The sequence below is a fragment of the Cervus elaphus genome, chromosome 6 (assembly GCF_910594005.1).
Source record: "Cervus elaphus chromosome 6, mCerEla1.1, whole genome shotgun sequence".
Classification (NCBI taxonomy): domain Eukaryota; kingdom Metazoa; phylum Chordata; class Mammalia; order Artiodactyla; family Cervidae; genus Cervus; species Cervus elaphus.
The window spans coordinates 25451635-25465907 of record NC_057820.1 but is presented as its reverse complement, the minus strand read 5'-3'; the positions used below and the strand labels follow the sequence as shown (position 1 = coordinate 25465907).

Below are 14273 nucleotides of genomic sequence, written 5' to 3'. Positions count from 1 at the left end.
TAAGTGCATTTCTGCATGGCTTTGTCAGTTTCCCTCCCAGTTAAAAGGGTCAAAATGCCATCTCCTCTTGCTGGAAAGCATCCCAAGGGCTTGGATGTAGGCTGGGGATGGTCCTGTCACCTCTCACCTCCCCATGTTTGGCAGAGACTGCAGGCTGCATATCCCTCCCCAAAATTCTTTTTCCTTCCTTCCTTTGTCATAGAACCTCTGGTTCTTAACTATAGCTTGTGACTTCTCAGAGAAAGAGATCCTGTTTCCGAGATTCCTCTGCTCATTTTCCTGATCTATCTCTAAATGTCGATAATGATGGAAAATGACATTCCACTTGGGAATAATAGGAGTGATAAAAGCATTTTTTTAATGAAGCGTTGCCATTTTATCTAGGATACTGAAAAGGGTGTGCTGTGGTCCAAGGAGCAGAGAGATGATGTCTTTGATCATCAGTTGTGGTGATAAGCAATGTGGGAGGAAGAATGCTGTGTTTGGCTAGGAAGTCTCTGTGGGACTTCATGAATCACATGTCTCCCCGTCTGTCAGGGGTAATGGGGCCTGGTGGGGTAAAGGGGCCTGATGGAGTAGGAGTCAGAGGTGGAGCCGTTTCTGTCACTGGTGAGAACGGTAGCATGGAGTCCGTGGTCCCTCTGTTCACTGGTGGTTTCCTCTGATAAGACAAAAATCAAGACACAAGAATGCATCTATAAATACTCAACATATAAATATTACATAGCCACTACTTGAATAATAAAACATTGTTAAGTTTATTATAGATAAGAGAATTTTCAACCATTACCATTTTTTTTTTTAGTTTTATTAAAATTATCAGCTTCTTCTAGTTCTCTGTATGTGTAGGACAGTTAATGAAATTTCACATTGTTTGTATTTGATCATTGAAAAGAAAATCAACTACTTTCTTTCCAACCTGTTGTTCCAGTCAACCCCTTTGGGAAGAACAACTGGAAGAGTTGGACACCACCCCCCTGCCCCCCGCAAATGTTTAAGCATGCTTCTGAAGGTAGCAGAGTTATAAGAAAGTGAGGTTTTATGGACTCGAGATTGTGGGGAGGCAAAAATCCCAGGGAGACATATGACTTTACTCTCGAGGCAATTGGCAGTCCCAAAAGTAGTGACTGAGCAGGACTTTTAACACTGGATCTTAGCCAAAAGGCTGAGAAGTCATTAACAGGACTTTTAGCAAACCCACCGGGCTAGGGGACAAAAGTTCAAGTTCAGGGGCTGCCAGGGAGAAGGAGTGAAGGGCATGGCAGCACACTCCAGTATTCTTGCCTGGAGAATCCCATGGACAGAGGAGCCTGGGAGGCTACATGTTCCTGGGGTTGTAAAGAGTCAGACGTGACTGAAGCAACTTAGCACGCAGGGAGAAGGAGACTTAATGAGTAACCAGTCTTATGGCTGGAACTCCAAAGACCTCACCCTGGGAGTAAGAAGGAACCAGGGGGACTTGTTCTAATCAACTCAGTCTCTGTATGGATCAAGGTGGTCTGTGAATGTTGTGCCCATAGTCTATACAGTCTAGGAAAAAAAATACTTTCTGTCTGGAGGAAGGCAATTTCATCTAGAACCTCAGCTTGTCTACAGTTTTCAAAAACAACGTTAACTGCTCAATCAAAAACAACCAGGTTTAAAAAAAGTATCAGAGGGAGCGGGAGGGACAAGACTGGACTGACAATGAAAAAAAAATTAGATCAGAGAGGCAGACCCTCAGGAGATACAAATAGTTGTAATTACTAGACACTGACTTTAAAATAGCTATGATTAAAATGCTCAAGGGATTAAAAGATAAGATGGTGTCTTTGACATAAAATGGACATTTTAGAGCTGAGAAGCAGAAGGAAGGAAATTATGATTTATTAAATGGCTTCACATATTTATATACATATGAATATATATATATTTTTTAAAATTGAAGTTCCTTCTCAGATATTGTTAGTAGGATACATGTAATGAAAATTTGAGAGGACTTTGGCTTAATAACTGTCTTCAACATTTTCAAAAAATTCTAAGTCTTTTCAAACAAATTCACAAGTATTAGTTCTTCCATTAATTAGTAATTTTGTTAGTATGTGGAACATTCTTAATTCATATAATAAGTGACTTAAAGTTGTATTAAAAACAAGATATAAATGGGAAATTAGCCAGTATTATGATGACAACCCCTCAAACATGATTTCACATTTCCTGTGTCTTTTCCTTTATTTTCCTGAGCCTTTGTTCTTCTCTCAAGTGCTGATAATGATAGAAAAATCAAGAATGAAAACTTACAAAGGCATTGCAGAGTTCATAAAGCCTCTGAAGGTACTGCAAGGGGGAAAAGAAAAACCAAAACAGTTATCTGACACTTAATTGTTAGGAAATTTTGTTTCAGTTCAAAGATATTTTTTTTAAGTTCTCAAAAAAAATTACTTCCAAGAAGAAATTACAAAAATTACTTTAAGGTCTGTGACTAATAAAGGGGCTTGTTGTAATGTTAATTGGACAACAAAACACATGAAGAGAATGGAGTTAGGAGTTAGCCGAGCAGAGTACTGGTACAAAAATTTTCCAGAGATTAGCAGCTTCACTAAAAAAAAAAAAAAAAAGCAACAAGGATCCATAGAAACATGGAGGTTCATCCCTGCCTATGAAAAGAAAGGACAGTCAAGTACCAAGGTGAGGAACAGAGAGCTGTATGCTTTGACAGTTCTCTCTGAGCAGAAACCTGAGCTTTCAAAGATGCTCCAAGCATCTTCAGGGAGATGTGAAGAAGCAAGCAATATACCAAGAAGCTGCCATCTACAGATCAAAGTCTATACGAAACATAATTCCTGAAAATAAGTATAAACTGATCTCTGAGCTTGCTTAGCAAAAAAAAAAAAAAAAACAGACAAAGACATCTGTCAGTTGACATAAAGTCTTCTAAAAGGAATTAACCACACGTGTAACTTTTTAATGAGGACTTTTAGATATTAGATTGAATGAGTTTACCTTGTGATACAAGAATAGTTGATATGGGCTCATTCTGTGATGGATCCTCTGAAAAGTAAAGACAAAATATTAAGTTGTAAAAACAAAATATTCTGGTGATTTCTGGGTTCTAGATTATTGAAGTCAGATTACGCTAAATTTGTAAAAGCAGTTTCATGACTTATGTTGTCCCCTTATTTGCAGAAGAGAAGAATCTAAATGAGTTGCACCCCGAGAGCGGGGGTGTTTACTCAGACAAGAGATAACTCAAGGCTGATGTTCGGATTTTCACAGGCCTGGAGAGGTCTGTTTCTCTGAAGATGATTTTCCCAACTGGCAGGAACTGTCCACAGAATTCCTAGCCATGTCAGTGAGGCTGGTTCCTATGCCTCCCACCTTAGATTTTTTTCATTTTTACCTTGGAGAAAAAAATTTTTTTAAATGTTTTTCAAGTATAGTTGATTTACAGTGTTAATTTCTGCTGTATGGCACACCGATTCAGTTATGCAAATATATTCTTTTTCATATTCTTCTCAATATAGGATATTGAATGTAGTCCCCTGTGCTATATAGTAGAACTTTGTTGTTATCCATTCTATATATGGGCTTCCCTAGTAGCTCAGACTCTAAAGCATCTACCTGCACTGTGGGAGACCTGACTTTGATCCCTGGATTGGGAAGGTCCCCTGGAGAAGAGAATGGCCACCCACTCCAGTATTCTTGCCTAGAGAAGTCCATGGAGAGAGGAGCCTGGTGGGCTACAGTCCATGGGGTTGTAAAGAGCTGGACACGACTGAGTGACTCACACACACATTCTATACGTCATAGTTTGCATCTGCTAATCCCAAGCTCACGATCCATCTCTCCTCCATTCCACTTTCCCTTGGCAACTACAAGCCTATTCTTTATGTCTATGAGTCTATTTCTGTTTTGTAGATAAGTTCATTTGTGTTGTATTTTAGACTCCACATATAAGTGATATCATATTATATTTGTCTTTCTCTGTCTGACTTACTTCACTTGGTATGATAATCTCTAGGTTCATCTGTGTTGCTACAAATAGCATTATTAATATTTCATTCTTTCTTATGACTAATACTCCATTGTATATATACTACATCTTCTTTAGCCATTCATCTCTCAGTGAACATTTAGGTTGCATCCATGTCCTGGCTGTTGTAAATAGTGCAGCTATAAACACAGAGGTGCACGTATCTTTTCAAATTACAGCTTTGTCTGGATATATGCCCAGGAGTGGGATTGCTGGATCATATGGCAGTTCTATTTTTATTTTTCTGAGGGACCTCCATACTGTTCTCCATAGTGGCTGCACTAATTTACATTCCCATCAACAGTGTAGGAGGGTTCTCTTTTCTAAGAGAAAATCTTGTAATCATACTTTATGCTCCTGAAAATATTACTTCTTGAAAATGTCTCACATATTTTCTCTTTAAATCATATTTTCCTAGGAGACCACAAATATTCCTAATTTAGGTGTTTTTTTTTTTTTTTTAAACACACAATTACCTGCCAGTTTAAGAAGTAATCATGGCGAATTCCAGAATTAAATTCTCGTACCTGTGAAAATTGAGAGACAGAGTATGGAGACTGAGGAAATAGATGTAATGAGAATAATAGTAATTAACTAGGAGACTTGGACTTTGAGTTCCCAAAAGGCAGGGACTGTGTTTTGGCACCTCGCATGATCGCCCATCTCAAGAAGCATTTGTTTTTAGAATAAGCGAATGAATGTTGTATCTGTTAATATCAGTCACTAATCTGTTTTAATACCAAAAATATTATCTCAAATATAAACATGCCTAGTTTTATTGTGCTCCACAGACAGTGCATATTTTTAAAAACAAATTGAAGGTTTGTGGCAACCCTGTGACGAGCAGGTCTACTGTCCATTTTTCCACCAGCACTCGCTCACTTCATGTCTCTGAGTCACATTTTGGTAATTCTCAACAGTATTTCAACCTTTTTCATTATTATTATATTTGTCATGGTGATCTGTGCTCAGTCATCTTTAATGTTACTACTCTGACTTGCTAAAGGCTCAGATGATGGTTACTGTTTTTTAGCAATAAATTATTTTTCAATAAAGGTACACATGGTTTAAAAACAAATTTTAGAAAAGGAAAACTTTAAGTAAACAAAATTAAGTTGCACATTGTTTTGTAGACCTAACGCTGCTGCATACATACATCAGTTCAGTTCAGTCGCTCAGTCGTGTCCGACTCTTTGTGACCCCATGGACTGCAGCACGCCAGGCCTCCCTGTTCATCACCAACTCCCAGAGTTTACTCAAACTCATGCCCGTTAAGTCAGTGATGCCATCCAACCATCTCATCCACTGTCGTCCCCTTCTCCTCTCGCCCTCAATCTTTCCCAGCATCAGGGTCTTTTCAAATGAGTCAGCTCTTCACATCAGGTGGCCAAAGTATTGGAGTTTCAGCTTCAACATCAGTCCTTCATACATACATAATAGGTTATAATATAGACATAACTTTTATATGCACTGGGAAGCTAAGAAATTCGTATGACCCGCTTTCTTGAGATATTTGCTTTATTGTTGTGGTTGGAACTGAACTCGCTATAGTGCCAAGGTATGCCTGTAATTGTCTCATCATGTTCACTCTCTGATTTGTTCCCAGTAACAACCTGAGCTGCAGTCTTCCTAAACTTACCCCCTCGGGGTTTCTGATTGTCTCAGGGTTCATTAAGGGCTTCTCCAGAGCAGTCGTGGCCCCTCTCCACCAGCGCTTCTCAACCTTGGCTGCCCAGTGGAACAGTCACCTGGGAAGATGATAAAAATCTTGATGCCTGCATCATGCCCCAGGCCAATTAAGTCAGGCTGGGGAGGGCAGGACCCAGGCCTTAGGACTTTGTAAAGTTTCCCAAGCGATTCCAAAGTGCAGCCAAGCTTGAGAACCACAGCTGGGCTCTGAGGCCAGGCGAGGTTCCCTGCTACGTTTGACTCAAATCTGTTGCTTTTCTGACAGTCTTTTTTTTTTTTTTTTAATATTTATTTTTCTTTTTTTGGCTCCTGTGGGTCTTAGTTGCGGCATTTGGGATCTGGTTCCCCGACCAGGGATTGAACCCGGGCCCCCTGCCTGGGGAGCTTGGAATCTTAGTCACAGGGCCTGCACGAAAGCCCTCTAACAGGGTTTTTAAAATACCTTGAAAGAGTTACTTTTAGCTCCAAAGAAACTTAAAATGGAGACTGTGACTTTGACTCCAATGATAGATTTTTTTTTTTTTTTGAGGATTGAGTATTAAAGTTTAGATTAGAATGCATGAACCAAGGCTGATTTGCAGAAATAGACATTAAGAGGTTACTTACTGGTGTGCAGTGAGCCATGACCAAAAGGAAAGCGATCAGAAATACCACTTTCATCTTTTGACTCTTATCTGTAAGTAAAACAAGAGTATTAATTCTTTTTTTTTTTTAATTTATTTATTTTACTTTACAGTATTGTATTGGTTTTGCCATACATTGACTTGAATCCGCCAAGGGTGTAACTTAGAAAATGTGTAACCCTTTCCTGCTTATGTAGCCTGACCCTGGATCAAGCACGTTCTTAAGAAACTTGAGTGAAGATTATGCTATTAAGAACCAAAGGATGTATAGATTAGAGATTCTAGAAGATAATTTTGTTGTTCTTGTGTAGTTGCTAAGTCTGTTAAACAATTGGAATATAGATTATGATTCATATGCCTTATAAATGGTATGTGGCTCTAATTCAAGATCTACATCATACACACACACATTCAGGTACAGTATAAAACATTTCATAAAGGGAAAGTTGCTCAGTCGTGCGTGACACTTTGTGACTCCATGGACTGTAGCCCACCAGGCTCCTCTGTCCATGGAATTCTCCAGGCCAGAATACTGGAGTTAGTTGCCATTTCCTTCTGCATGGGATCTTCCCAACCCAGGGATCAAACCCAGGTCTCCCACATTGCAGGCGGATTCTTTACTGCCTGAGCCACCAAGGAAGCCCAAGAATACTGGAGTGGGTAACTTATCCCTTCTCCAGTGGATCTTCCTGACGCAGGAATCAAACTGGGATCTCCTGCTTTGCAGGCAGATTTCATACTTATTAGGAATATTTACCTAGTGAGTTTAAAAGAATATTGGTCTATTAGCTGTTTATAAAAACACAGTTTTTGAAATACAGTTATTGCTTCATTTGATTCTTACAGTGACTTTAATAGGTAGATATCATTAGTATGATATCCACTTAGAAGTGAGTATTTGTCTTATCTATATTCCTATATTATGATGTAGATGGTTTATTTGATGTGATAGTAAATTCTAATAGATTCATGATTTTTTGTTTTCTACTCTATCATGGTAACTTTTATTTCAATCATTTTAATTTTTCTTGAAAACAAAAAATCTACACTGTTATTAGAACGTCTTTTAAATGATATACAAAATGCCCTTTATTGTTGTTTTTCAGGACGAGAAGAGAGGTGAGGCATTCTGAAGATAAATATAATTGTTTTCCTTCTCCATAAGAATGCTATAATTTTTAACGATAGTATATTAATTGATTCATTTTTGTAAGAAGGATCACTTGGTAAATGTTTATTATAAAAATTAATTCTGCCATTTGAAATACTTTTTACAAAGGGAGCTATAATTTTAAAATAAATCAAGACAGAAAATGACAACACATATCCAATAATCTTAGATCTGTAAAATGCCATAAGAGAATATGTCTTGAACCAAGCTGCCAATGATTGATGTAAAAAATCCATCTTTGAGATTAAACAGTATTTGAAATGCAGAGAGAGCCTTCAAGAGGATGATATCAAGACCAAATTCATGTAACTATTATTATCTACTGGAAGGCTTGCATCCTTATGTTTCCCTCTTATAACTGCTGATTGATGCTCCTCTTATTTTTCCATATATTCATTACTCTAAATATGGAGGAGGGAAATAGGGATAATTTCTAAAATTCTACCTATGTAGGATTTTTGTCATAGCTCTTTTTCTGTAATTTGTTGTCACTCACTATTTTAAAACCCTAATACAACCCAGAACAAGCATCAGAGTAACATATTTAAAAATAAATAAAATGTGAGTCCATGGGACAATATTTAAAGAATTAAAAACATAGGCCACATGACTATAAAGGAGTATTAAAATGTTATTGTCAACAAATTAAATTCTTTAATTCTAAGCCTTTCCAGTTGTCCATATTTTTAATAAGATAATAAAATTTATAATTGAAAGGATATTTATTACCTTGTACTCCAGGAAAAACAGAATGTTCAAGATGGTTGAGATTTCCTTGATGCCTCGTTTCCAGATGATCTGGATAACTGGAAGGTATTTATTTATGTGGGTTCTAATGACGTGTAGTATCAGCACATTTAAAAAAAAAAAGTCCTCCTGACCATCATTGGCGTAGGACTAGGACAGGGGCCAATACTTCACATTCTTGGCAGGGCCAAGACCCTTGTCTCTGATCAGAATACATTTTTGTGGTTTTTCTTGAGACGGGAATCATTCAGGAGACCTAGGGTTTTGGTAATGAACAATCAAGACAAATAATTGCAACAACTAGAAAAGTACCAAACTGTATTAGTAGCTTGGCTGAAAGATACGCCTTGAGAATTTCAGGTTAAAAGACTTAACATAAATCCATTGACATTTGCATGAGTCATTTCCTTGACAGAGGAAGTCTTGTTCTGCCATCTCATTCAGCGGGGAGACAAGAGGCTATGAGCTGGATAAGCGGAGGGAGCACTAGCCCCTGAGTCCAAGCTCAGCTCTGCCTGTGCTGGCGTTACCTGGTGAAGGTCAGTTTGATTTCCCACCGAGAACACTCCAGGGCTCTGCTTATCTCAGAGTCCAGGTCCCTGCTAACTCAGTACCAGAGGAAACTGACAAAAGCTCACTCATCTCTTGCTCTGTATGTTTGGTAGGATAAATATTTAGTTCCTTTTGGAGAAGTCCATGTCTATAGGTTTTACTTCTGTGATCCAGGTAAATTGGTCTGCAGTAATTTTTTTTTAATCAAAAATCTTGGTTATTCAGTCTTAAATAACATCACCTGTGGGACACTAACAGCTTAGCTAAGGCATCACTTTGCCAAACCCAATTCCTTTCACAGTATTTCTTTCTAATGAGCAGCCTTTTATTGGTCTATGTAACCTAGTTCTGTGAAAAGGTTCTGGTACTTATAAGCTCAAATGCAAAATGAAATAAAATGCAAGCTTCACAACTTTGCCTCAGAGACCTCCCATGTTCTAGGTGTGAAACTATGTGAATAGTGTAATTGCCTGTAACCCAGAATTCACTCTTTTTCTCTAGTTTGATGAAACAGATTGAGCCCTTTTAAAGCAGTATCCCCTCTTCTTTTTCATCTTATCTGGAACAGAGATAGTGATAAGTGAGAAAAGTCAAAGAAACCTCTGGATCTATCATCATGGGGACCCAACCACCCTACTAAGCAGCAGCAAACAGGATAGTCTGGGAGCCATATGAGAACCTTGTTTGTTTTTAAACCTTAAGGAAATTTTATATCCGGGGTCAAAAAAGAAAGGCGTGGTGTGGTGTCAGAACAGAAAATGTGGATAAAGACAGAACACAAGAGATGTGGCACCACTCCCTTGAGGGGCAAATTAATAGCCATCATGGCCTGCAAATGCCAGGATCACAAAACCTGGCAGCCTCCAAGGAAGAGCAGCCATTTCCAAGAAGCAACCAGTCTTGAAAGATACAGGTTTCACCTTTTCCAATCTGCTTCCTCAGGATTACAGTTGTCAGAAGACCCTGCTTGTTCCTCCTGCCTTTGCAAAAGGGTTGGCTGACCGACGAGAAAACCTTGCTTGTTAACCTGTCTGTGTCTCCTAAAGTTGAGGCACTAACTCTTGGCTTCTCAACAGTGGGGATCAAAAGTTCGGTCCTTCGGGAATAAATTTGAGGGGGTGGACCTCTCAGCTTTCTGAGGTGTGGCATCCCAAAGGAGTGTGTGCTTTCCCTTTGAAGACTCACAAGCTCTCAGCACTAAGAAGCACAGACTATCACCTAGAGTAGAATGTAACACATTTTCTCAGCGAGCCTTTTGTTCTTTTTTTTTTTTCAGTTGATTTATATATTCGTTGAAAGTATACAACATAGTGATTCAATATTTTATAGATAATACTCCATTTAAAGTTATTATAAAATATTGGCTATATTCCTTGTGGGTGGTGGTGGTTTAGTCACTAAGTCATATCCGACTCTTGCAACCCCATGGACTGTAGCCCACCAGGCTCCTCTGTCCATGGGATTCTCCGGGCAAGAATACTGGAGTGGGTAGCCGTGTCCTTCTCCAGTAAATCCTTGTATCTTATTTTATACAAAGCAGTTTGTACTACTTTAATCCCCTACCCCTATCTTGCTCTTCTCTCTCCCCACTGGTAACCATTCATTTGTTTTCTGTATCTGTGTCTATTCCTGTTTTGTTACATTCATTCATTTGTTTTATGTTTTAGATGCCACATGTAAGTGAAATAGTATTTGTCTTTCTCTCTGTTATTTCAGTAAGCATGATACCCTCCAGGTCCATCCATGTTGTTGCAAATGGCAAAATTTCACCCAGGGTTAATGGGAAGGACAGAAAAGACATTCCAGGCAAAGGGGACAGTGTGAGCAGAAACATGGAAGTGAGAAGAACATGGTGGATTGGTGGATCCATAGGTAGTTCAGTCTTCTTAAAGGATGAGGAAGCAGGAAGTGGCAGGCGTGTCTGCATGCACTGTGGTGTTTTAGGAATCCTGACTAGTTGAGTGATTCAGAAGCCAAAAGAGATAAGCAGAAATCACCAGGTCCTCATTCTCCCTTAGGAAAGAGGAAACCTCAGTCGTTAATGAAATCAAAAGGAAAGTGTCATGTATCAGATGACTCAGTTTCTTCATATATTGCTGCTGCTGCTAAGTCACTTCAGTCGTGTCCGACTCCATGTGATCCCATAGATGGCAGCCCACCAGGCTCCCCTGTCCCTGGGATTCTCCAGGCAAGAACACTGGAGTGGGTTGCTGCCGGAGCCTGCCGGCAAACGAACTGGTCGAGAACGCAATTACCAGAGTACGTAGGAAAATAAGACTCAGAAAGATGGGGTTGAGAGGGACGGAGTCCACTTGCGTCCGACTCCGCCAACTTTATTGAAGAATACCACGCCTATATATATGCTAACAGGAGTTACTAAGAATAGATCGAGGGTTTGCATAAGTGCAGAGCTACAGATGTTTTTAATTCCCACACTTAAGATCAGTAAAGCATTAATTACCCTAGCGCCCAACATGATTAAGATCAATAGAACTAGATAGAAAACAGGCTTCATCAATAGAACATTAACTAGATAGAAAACAGGTTTCGAGCATGATGAGTTTATCAGCACCAGAAAAACAGGCAAAAGGTCACCGGTGTGTTTTTTCCCTGAAGGAGACAAATGCCAGTCTATACTTTTAACAAGAAGGGGTGGCAGGACAAAGAGAGACCCTTTGTTCTCTCTTAGGGCCGTAAGGGGCCTGTACGTTCAGACCGGCTCCCTGCAGGTTGCCATTTCCTTCTCCAATGTGTGAAAGTGAAAAGTGAAAGTGAAGTCGCTCAGTCCTCTGACTCTTAGCCACCCCATGGACCGCAGCCTACCAGGCTCCTCCATCCATGGGATTTTCCAGGCAAGAGTACTGGAGTGGGGTGCCATTGCCTTCTCCGAAAATCTCTTAAAATTTCGAATGCTAATTTTGTAGATAAAACTTTTATCTTTGGAGATCTCATTTTTCTAAAGCATGTTCAACCAAATACTCTTCTTGATAGAGGGGAGTATGTGAAAGTAGCCAGGAAATTCAGAAATCAATTAATCCATATTCATTTTAAGTGAATTTGGTGAATGTGTTTGTAGTTTTCCAAGTTCTGCTGTGTTTGCTGTCTACTTCATGGAATGATTAATTCCAAACTTGCCTCTCAGATAAAGAGATTAATTTTTGGAATTCTTTTATAGTTTACAATGCTTTTTGTTTCAAAATTCAGTGCATCCAGCCAGTATTTGGTGAACATTTCCTGTGAGTGAGGCACACCAAAGCCTCCTCCCTGCAGGTCCTCCCCTCGGGGGCCAGGTCAGCAGGCCAGGGCTTCCCAAGGTGGGAGCTAGTTCAATGCTCTCACTGAAGAGTGAATTATCCTCACCCTGGAGTAAACACACTTACACCATGATTACAGTTCACCCAAACAACGGCTGTGCCCAGACAGTGTTCCCACTCTGTCATTAAAGACGTTAGAATCTTATGTTTTGTAATGAGAGGCCCCTGCCTTTTTGTCATCATAATTTTTGCTCTAAGGTCTGAACAAAACAGAAACCCCCTAAGGTAGCAGTTTTCAATATGGCCACACATTAGACTGACTTTTTAAAGAATTATTTGTTTATTTATTTTTGGCTGTACTGGGTCTTCACTGCTGCTCGGGCTTTTCTCTAGTTGTGGCGAACAGGGACTACTCCCTAGTTGCGGTGTGCAGGCTTCTCATTGTGCTGGCTTCTCTTGTTGCGGGGCACAGGCTCTAGGACACATGGGCGTTGTGGTGTGTGGGCTCAGGGTTGTGGCTCCCAGGCTCTAGGGCACGGGCTCAGTAGTTGTGGCACATGGGCTTAGTTGCTCCACGGCATGTGGGATCTTCCCAAACCAGGGATCAAACCCGTGTCTCCTGCATTGGCAGGTGGACTCTTCACTACTGGGCCACCAGGGAAACCCTAGACTGACTTTTTATAATAGTTGTCAATGCCCAGTTTCTACCCCCAGAGATTCTGATTCAGTTCAGTTCAGTTCAGTCGCTCAGTCGTGTCCGACTCTTTGCAACCCCATGAATCGCAGCATGCCAGACCTCCCTGTCCATCACCAGCTCCTGGAGTTTACTCAAACTCATGTCCATCGAGTTGATGCAGAGTACATCATGAGAAACGCTGGGCTGGAAGAAGCACAAGCTGGAATCAAGATTGCCGGGAGAAACATCAATAACCTCAGATATGCAGATGACACCACCCTTATGGCAGAAAGTGAAGAGGAACTAAAAAGCCTCTTGATGAAAGTGAAAGAGGAGAGTGAAAAAGTTGGCTTAAAGCTCAACATTCAGAAAACTAAGATCATGGCATCCGGTCCCATCACTTCATGGAAAATAGATGGGGAAACAGTGGAAACAGTGTCAGACTTTGTTTTTGGGGGCTCCAAAATCACTGCAGATGGTGATTGCAGCTGTGAAATTAAAAGACATTCTGATTATATTAATGTAAATCTGGAATGGAGCTCAGGGATCAATAAATGGTTGCCTCCCCAAATGATTCGAATGTGGAGAACCAGGTTCTCAGGGACTTGAATCCTGGGGTATCTGTCCTACCTCCTCTCTTTTTGAGACTGGAGACCCCTGAGAATTCCTGCTGCTGGTTGGAGGGAGTCCTACTGTTGGAGGGGCTGGCAGCAGGCACTTCGGCCTCTACAGCACAGCTTCTTCTTGGATTAGATTGTGGACAGGACAGCTTTTTCAATTGGGATTAAGCACGCTCGGTGACCTTCTTGTGCCCAGTGACCTTGATCCTGTTGCCAGTGGCTGAGGAAATGGACCCATTACTGCAGGATTCCTGCAGACCACTCCACGGAGAGATAGGCACAGTCTGAGGCTGTGTGAACCTCTGGTACAAGAAGCAGCTATGAGCAAACGCACTAATCAGAGCTCCGTTCGCAGCTCTCCAGGGAAACATGCTCGCACTCGCTTACGCAGGCTTGGAGAATTGTTGTTTTGGGCTGCCAGTCATGCCAGGCCCACAGTTGTAGCTGAGCACATCCAGTACTGTTTTTACTTGCTCATACGCAGCAATGACGACTGAACAAAAACTAGAATTCTAATGAATGCTGTCAGGTCCCCGCTCGACAGACATGACAAGGCAGTTTTCCACATGTCCTGTCAGTAAGACGGTAAATACAGAGATGTTTGACTTGCCCCCATCAGACTGGGAGGAAGACCAGCATACAGTGGGTTAAGCAGATGCTCCCTGTTTAGGCTGGTGCTCAGTGTCTCAGCTGAGTCCGACTCTTTGTGACCCCATGGACTGTAACCCGCCAGGCTCCTCTGTCCATGGGATTCTCCAGGCAAGAATACTGGAGTAGGTTGCGATGCCCTCCTCCAGGGGATCTTCCTGACCTGGGGATGGAACCCAAAGCATCTCCTGCATTGGCATGTGGATTCTTTACCACTAGCGCCACCTGGGAAGCCCCATATAGGCTGGAGAACCTGTCTTTACCCCAACCATAAATGTAAA

General features: G+C 40.7%; 1 long non-coding RNA gene across 1 annotated transcript; it reads right to left on the bottom strand.

The window, feature by feature from the left end:
* Positions 1-376: 376 nt before the first annotated feature.
* LOC122696442 lies at positions 377-3033 on the bottom strand. Its single transcript, XR_006341756.1, has 3 exons — positions 2983-3033; positions 2281-2316; positions 377-661 (listed from the first exon to the last, which is right to left on the bottom strand). It is a non-coding gene; the product is annotated as an uncharacterized LOC122696442 (long non-coding RNA).
* Between the last annotated feature and the right edge of the window lie 11240 nt (positions 3034-14273).